We start from the raw sequence: 7,856 nt of genomic DNA on the forward strand, positions 1-7,856 counted from the left end.
CCCAGGGATGGCTTAGCAGCCACCAGAATGACAGCACCCAGCACTACCCACAAAAGAGCATCCTAGTTAGAAACCAGGCCCAGCAACTGACCCTTCCCGGGATGCTTTCTAGGTTATTCAGATGCTCCTTTGTGAGCATAGAGCAGCCTTAGTTCCAAAATCTTGATCCCTTTACCCCCAAATCAGGCCTTCATCCCAGAATACCTCTCTACTATTCCTCCCAGGAAGCCCAGCACATGATTCTCAGGAAAATGGGGTTCTGGGAAGCCTGTGTCAAGATGCCAGGATTCTCAGAGTAAGTGTGCAGTGAAGGGAGGCACCTGGTCCACCTGTCCACTCCACAGGATAAGCACAGTATTCATATGTAGAAATCTCTTTGTCAAAAGACCAGCAGGGATCTCTCTCTCTTTTTTTTTTTTTTTTTTTTTTGTTGTTCATGGAATGCTTCACAAATTTGCATGTCATCCTTGCAAAGGGGCCATGCTCATCTCTGTATCGGTACAATTTTGGTGTCTGTGCTGTCGAAGCAAGCATGGAACTCATTATTCAATCCTTAAGCTCCTCCTTCAAGACCCCTTTTTTTTGAGCCACTGCCCATGAACTCCAAAGGTACAGCTTCATAAAAAGGTAAACACAATACAGCGGTTTCCCATCTCTCACCTACTCTAAATCTCTGCATCTTCAGTCTCTCCCTCTGTCTGCGTCACCTCTTTTAGAGTGCAAAATTAAGCAAAAAGAGCCTGAAAAACCCCTTCTAATCAATAATTCAAAATGTTGGTCTCCTGTGACTTTTTTCATTACAATTGTCCAGGTCAGGCATTCATGAATTCTCCAGGATGGAGTTCCCTCCTGGGACACCAAAGTAGAATTAATGTTGTTTTGGGGTAATTATGTGTTTTTTAATTATCCATCTTTTTCTTTTCCTAAACAGCCAGAAAGAATTGTTTATAAATAAAGAAAAATGTTATGGTCTCACAAGTTGGGCATTTGTAAAGAAGGAGATTCAAATGAGCGTACAAATTAGAGTAACAGGAAACATTTTGGGTATTTGCTGAGTCAAGAAAGACGCATTTAGAAAGAGGTGAAAATAGTTCAAGCACCGTTTAAAAACTACTGACATGACATTTCAGCTTTGTAATGAGCACCACTGAGGCATCAGTGGCCTTGCTCTCTATTTTTTCTTTTTTTCTTTTCTTTTTTTTTTTTTTTTTTGAGACAGAGTCTCCCTCTGTCATCCAGACTGGAGTGCAGTGGCGCAATCTCAGCTCACTGCAAGCTCCGCCTCCCGGGTTCACGCCATTCTCCTGCTTCAGCCTCCCGAGTAGCAGGGATCACAGACACCTGCCACCACGCTTGGCTAATTTTTTGTATTTTTAGTAGAGACAGGGTTTCACCCTATTAGCCAGGATGGTCTCGATCTCCTGACCTCATGATCTGCCCGCCTCAGCCTCCCAAAGTGCTGGGATTACAGGCGTGAGCCACCGCGCCCGGCCGTTTTTTTTTTTTTTTAAGATGGAATCTCACTCTGTCACCCAGGCTGGAGTGCAGTGGTGTGATCTCAGCTCACTGCAACCTCCACCTCCCAGGTTCAAGTGATTCTCCTGCCTCAGCCTTGCAAGTAGCTGGGACTACAGGCGTGTGCCACCACACCCAGCTAACTTTTTTATTTTTAGTAGAGATGGGTTTTCACAATGTTGGCCAGGCTGGTCTCAAAGTCCTGACCTCAGGTGATCCACCCGCTTTGGCCTCCCAAAGTGCTGGGATTACAGGCATGAGCCACCATGGCCGACCCTTACTCTTTCTTATGCTCTGCCTCCTCCTCTCCTGAACCCCCAGCCCATTACTCTTTCTTCCTAGCTGCAGCAGACATTGCTAATGACTTAGCTAATACACATTCTCTCCTTCTCTCCATATTCTATTCCAACAATAGGACTCTGATTTTGTTCAGCATGGCAATATGTCCAATTAAAAATACCTCTCCAGTTCCTCTGCAGCTAGACTAGGTGAACCTATTCAGCGAATGAGATGCAAACAGAAGTTTACTGTGTGAGAACTTAGGAAAACAAAACCGACTCAGCTGGCATGGTCTGTGCCTTTGCCTTTCTATCTTCTTTCTGCCTGGAATGTGAAAGTGAAGGCTGGAAGAACAGCAGCCATTTTGCAACCATGAAGATAAAACTCACACATTAAGAATGGCAAAGCAGAGAGCCAAATGAAACACGGACAATTGGACTTTTGGTTTATCCTTTAAGGAACTGAACCAGTCCTGAACAGGCTTCTTTAGTATTCTTGTTACATGTGAAAAACCAACTCTTGTGTGATTACACCACAGTTAGATGAGTTTTCTGTCATATGCAACCAATGCAAGCCCTAAATGACATACATTTCTATATATCAGGACACTCACAGAGCCAACTATCATCCCAACTATCATCCCAATTTGCATAAGCATCCCTCTTTTGGACCCAACAATTTTGCTGACTCTCTGTTCCAGAAAGAGGCTTTAGCAAGGCCTAATATGGAACCTCACGGAAAACTGTCCTCCACCCACTTAAAACAGGAAAGGACAATGGGCACTTCTGCAGGTTCCATCAACCTGCAGACAGGGAATGCATAATTGAATGATACGGTTTCTGAAAGCAGTAACCTCAGTGGCTACAATGAAAACCGTCCATGATGGTTCAAGCTCACCTCACACTTGCTGGAGCCCCAGCTCCTCAAATCCCTTCTGCACCAGCACATCATCTAGGTGACCCCAGGCTACCTGAATTCACCTGGCCTTGTAGCTCCCCTGACACAGGTGGCCACCCCATCCTTCTTGAAGCAGCTTCTTCTCTGGGCTTCTACAGGACCACTCTCCCGCTTCCCCATACAGCAATGGCTTTTCTCTCCCTCTCCTCCCCCACTTCTATTTGGTTGATTTCCACAGGACCCACTCTGGGTGCTCTCCTTTAACTCTCTCAGTGGCCTCCTCCAGGCCCTGCACAATCACTTATGTGCTGGTGACACGAACATTAACCTCCAGCCTCTGACATCCAACTGTCTGACACCTCCACTGGGATGTCTCACAAGAATCTCAAGCCCAGCATGTCAAAACTTAAATTTGTATTTCATGCAAATCAAAACCTCAATGAGGCACCATTTCACACCCATTAAAATGACTATTATTCAAAAATGAATGTTGACAAGGTTATAAAAATTGCAACACTTGTGCACTGTTGCTGGGAATGTAAATGGTGTAGTTGCTATGGAAACAATATGGTTTCTCAAAAAGTTAAACACAGAATTCTCCTATAGTCCAGCAATTCCACTTCTGAAAAGTGAAAGCAGGAACTTCAGCCCTTATTTGTACATCAATGTTTATAGCAGCACTATTCAAAACAGTCAATAAGTGGAAGCAACCCAAGTGTTCATTGAGAGATGAGTGGATAAATGAAATGTGGTATATCCATACAATGGAATATTACTCAGCCTTGAAAAGGAAGGAACTTCTGACACATGCTATAACATGGAAGAATCCTGAAGATATAATGCTAAGTGAAATAAGTGAAATAAGTCAATCACAAAAAGATAAATACTGTATGATTCCACTTATCATACTACTCCTAGAGTAGTCAAATTCATAGAAACAGAAAATGGCATAGTGGTTGCCAAGGGCAGGAGGGGGGTCAAAGAATGAAGAGTTACTGATTAATGGTCACATAGTTTCAGAGTGAGATGATGGAAAAATTATGGAGATAGGTGATGGTGATGACTGTACAATAACGTGAATGTACTTAATGTCACTGAACTGTATACTTTAAAATGGTTAGGATGATAAATTTTATGTTATATATGTTTTACTACAATAAAAAATTCATTTCACCCTCTCTTTCTGCCAATCTTCTCTAGTACATACATGGCAGAAGCACCCACCTGCCCAAAACCTGACAGTCATCCTTGACTCCTCCTTTTCCATTTTCCTCTACAATCAAACCCTCGGCAAGCACTAACAATACTACCTTCAAAATGTATCTTCAGTATCCACCCACTTATTTTCACAACAACCACTTGACCCAAGGTGCCCTCATGTCTTACTGGGATGACTGCAAGGGCCTCCTGCCTTATCTCCTCACATCCTCTCCTGCCCTCCTACTAATCACTCTCCACCAGCAACCAAAGCAGCCACTTCCCTGCTTAACACCTTTCCATGGCTGTCCAATGTACCCAGTGCATAAAATCCTAACCGTTTAGCCCTGCAGCCTTGCATAATCCATCCTGTGACTCTCCCTCCAAGTTTACGCCACATTTTCCATGGCTCACTCTTCTCCACCCAAATTGGACTGGAAAAAACCCAGGGCCTTTATCAAGCTGTTCCCTGCCTCGGATGCGCTTCCCACTGGTCCTAGCATAAATCTACTTCTCTTATTTTTCAGGTCTCATCTTAAAAGTCATTTTCTCAGAGAGGCTTTCTATGGCCCCCTAACTAAAGTAGGTCCCCTCTGTTATTTTCGATCATAGCATCCATTTGTAACTCTGTGTCTGTTGATTTGTGTAATGTCTATCTCCACTGCTAGACTGGGAACTCCAGAAAGGAGCAACAATCTTTGTCTTGGTGACCACTGCATTCCAGCCAGAGCCAGGCACCACAGTAGGTACTTAATAAGTGTTTGCTAACTGAATAAAAATATGGAGACTGCTAAATTCCAGTATTTCCATCAGGGGCCAGCAGCTTCTAACCAGGGACAAAGTGGCTTATCTCCCTATTATCCTTAGATATCTACTAACAAAAGTTACACTTTTCATCCCAATGACGTTAGGCTGTGTGCCTAGATGTCTCACAACCACAGAGAAGAATGCTTCCACCAGGGGACACGCCAGTGGTTCCACTGACCTGGATGCTGAGTCTGCCACCCAGCCACTCTGAGCCCCTCTTGTCATTGAGTCATCAGGCAACAGGGGTCACTGCACTGGTGGGAATGATTGATCCTGACTCTCACGAGTGAAATGGGTTGGTCCTACGTAATAGGGTAAGGAGGAGCATGTCTGGGATTCAGGAAATACTCTGGGATGCCTTTTAGTACTCCCTTGTTCTATGATTAAAGTTAATGTAAAACTAAAATACAACCCAGTTCAGGCAGAACTGCTCATGGCCGTGGCCAATGATCAGCAAACTATAGCCCACAGGCCAAATCCAGCTTGGTAAATCCTGTTTTTGTAAATAAAGTTATTGTTGTAACACAGCTATTCCCAGTTGAGTAGTTGTGATAGAGACTGAATGGTCCTCAAAGCCTACATTTTAATATATGACCCTTTACAAAAAACGTTTTCTGATTCCTGGCCTAGACCTACAACCTGCCATTCTTGCTGAAGGCAAAGGAAATGTTGAATGAACAATGAATAAAGGTGGTTGTAAATACCAGCTATGACCATGTGACCGGTTGCAGAAATAAGGATTATAATATTTGTGAGTATGTCTTTCTAATTTTTATATACATGTTCATATATATGAACCACATATGTGTTTCCACCTCTACCATTCCTTTATCATCTACATAGATGGGGTTAGTAGCAACTGCACATGTATCTCAGGATTTAAGTTAACATGTATCAAAGGGGGAGTGTGAAGCAGCTAAGACAAGAGTAGACTTAGTCCAAGACAAAAAGGGGTTTTCCACCCTCTTCTGGGGAAAGGGTGAGAAAGTGTTTGGCTCTGTGTGCATTGGTTGTGTCATGTTATGCAGAAGCATGACTCTGCTCTTGTCTTTATTTGGAGAGTATGGTTGAAGGTGATCCATGTGGGTGTCAAGTTGACAGAAGTGGACCACAGTGACTTTCTAATGTGACAACTTGGTTAAGATGAACTACATTTCCCAGAACTCCCTCTCCTGTAGGTTTCCCATTAGGGCAGGGCCCAAGGGAAATCCTTATAGGAGATTTGGAGAGAAGAGAAGCAGCAGCCTTTTGGTCCCACATGCTGCCACTGATCTGACTTGCAGCCAGGCCTGCAAGTGCTCTAGCTTCCCCTGCATCCTGCTTCAGCTTCTCCAACTCCCAGGCCAGGAACATATGCTTGGCTGCAGGATGAGGGGCCCCGGCTTTTGTAGAACACCTATACCATCAAGGTCAGAGGCAAAAGAAGCAACCCAGGACCCAGTCCATCCCATGGTCTCCAACTTGTGCTTGGGGGTTCCAGCATGCTCTCGCTCTCCTCTACTTCACAACCATCTTCTCTACCCAACAACCTGGTATGTGGACTTCAAGCTCTAGCACAAGATGCAAAAGCCAAATTCCTCTAACAAATCCTATAACAAAACCTGATATATATTAATACATGCAGGACCTCCTGGTGGTTCTGCTTCTCTGATTGAACCCTGAGTGATACACCAAGTAGCTACTAAATGCAAGGTACACTTGAAGTGGTGGCGAAGAGGAACAGACATAAAACCATAAGCTCACGTTATGATGGAAGGAAAATGGGCTAAAATTGCTCAAATAAAAGGGAAGAAAAGGATAAAGCTACAATACAGGCATAAACAACGTGCTCCAGGGACATGGAAGAAGCAAACACTTTGGAGATAGCCAGACCTGAATTACAATCCTGGCACCACCCACCACCAGCTGTGTGACCTTGGTAAATGTCACCCAGGAGTTGTGTTTGCTCCTTCCACTTTCCTCTCTCTGAAAGGGAACTTCTAGGAAACAGAATTGTTTTTGACAGTGGGGAACACGTCAGGAAAGATTTTATATTAAAAGCTGTCACGTTTCACCTTGCAGGAGCGTGGTTCAGCAAAGCATTTTTCCATCTTGTGCAGAAGGAGTTAATGCATTTTCGTGGGATAGTGTGGGAAAAGGTCATCCTGCAAATATTCAAAAGCAATTTCATGAAACAGTGGGCTCTCATCCATCTGCTGTAACAAACTGGCTGGGCTCTGTGGAGCCTTAAGCACTATACATTCAGCGAAATTATGAGTCCCACTGGGGATATATCGTATTTTTTTCAAGGCTGAAATGAAAAGATATACAGGGTACTGTATACATAGGCCTATTATGCTGGGGAAAATATCAGAGCCAGTTTTTGCTGTTTATGGAAGATCAATAATAAATCAACCTGTATAATCTGCAACTGACTGTTTCATTTGTTTTTTAATGTTCCACTGATCTTTTGGAAATGAAGGAACTTCACATAAAACATGTAGTTTGATGAACTTTAATCTTACCCATAATTGGATAATAAAATTGGGTACGTGCAGTAATTAAAAGGATTGTGATGAAAGAGTCGATCTGCAGTTTCACATTGAGCTTCTTCCATAAACCAAGGAGTTCAGTTCAGGGCATATTAGGAATCAAAAAACAGCCCCGTGGGCTAGAAAGCTACATTTTTATTGTTGTTTTTAGAGGGAAAGGTATTTATGGAGAGGATAGAGACCATGTCAGTGAGGGCTAATATTATCACCTGGGGAGCTCTGAGATAAGGACATCAGTTTTAAAGATTAGGCTTCGACCTGCTAGTGAGCAGGAAGTAAACTGCTTGGTTTTTACATAAGTGAGTTCATTTTTCCAGGCTATCTTTAGATTGGTCCATCTATTACACATTTTCCTTTGCTGTCTATTTTACAGAAATGCAGACTTGCAATTTGCACGTAAGCCTGCATGTGCCAAATCCTTGTTTCTGGGCTCTCCAGTAATGCCTGTCATGCCTGCTCACAGCCTTAAAAATGTCTCTCCTTTGCCCAGCTAAGCCCTACGGGGCTGGCTCCCACTGTTTTCTTGAGGCCTCCAAGTACTGGTATCTGACCCCCAGGAGCCTGAGCTGAACCTCCAGCAAAGCTACCATTCCTAGAGCATCCCCTCAACCTGGAGCAGTTCTCTCAATG

General features: G+C 43.6%; 1 non-coding gene across 1 annotated transcript; it reads right to left on the bottom strand.

The window, feature by feature from the left end:
- Window positions 1–430: 430 nt before the first annotated feature.
- On the bottom strand, window positions 431–534 carry LOC112628245. Its single transcript, XR_003120404.1, has one exon. It is a non-coding gene; the product is annotated as a U6 spliceosomal RNA (small nuclear RNA).
- Between the last annotated feature and the right edge of the window lie 7,322 nt (window positions 535–7,856).

Source organism: Theropithecus gelada, chromosome 7a, assembly GCF_003255815.1.
Source record: "Theropithecus gelada isolate Dixy chromosome 7a, Tgel_1.0, whole genome shotgun sequence".
Classification (NCBI taxonomy): Eukaryota; Metazoa; Chordata; class Mammalia; order Primates; family Cercopithecidae; genus Theropithecus; species Theropithecus gelada.